Below are 474 nucleotides of genomic sequence, written 5' to 3' on the forward strand. Positions count from 1 at the left end.
CCTTTAGTATTTCGTAGTGTTTCTTAAGGTGTTCTCAGGGTGTGTCTGAAGTTTTTTCGTAAGGGTTTCTTATAGCTCTCCAAAGATGTCCCTTACGGTGTTTCTTAAGGTGATACCTAGGGTTTCTCCATGTGTTTCTTGACGTGTTTCTTAACTACTATATCTTACGGCTCTCACGGTCCTTCTGAAGGGTTTCTTATGGTGTTTCTTAAGGTGTTGCTTAGGTGACTCTTGAGGGCTACACGTGTTTCTTCCGGTGATTCGTAAGGTGTTTCTTTTGGAATTTCTTACGGTGTTTCTAAAGGTTTTGTTTATGCGTTTCTTAAGGTGTTTCCTACGGCTTAGTAATATCAAATGCCTAAGGAGCACCTTAATAAAGGACGAGCTTCGTTTGTCTCTCCACCATTTCTTCGGTGCTGAAGACGGTTTAGTGTTTTTTAGTGTGAATTGCATCTTAGGCAGTTCTTACTTGCT

Source organism: Eimeria mitis, genomic scaffold, assembly GCF_000499745.2.
Source record: "Eimeria mitis Houghton genomic scaffold, Emh_scaff766, whole genome shotgun sequence".
Taxonomy (NCBI): Eukaryota; Apicomplexa; class Conoidasida; order Eucoccidiorida; family Eimeriidae; genus Eimeria; species Eimeria mitis.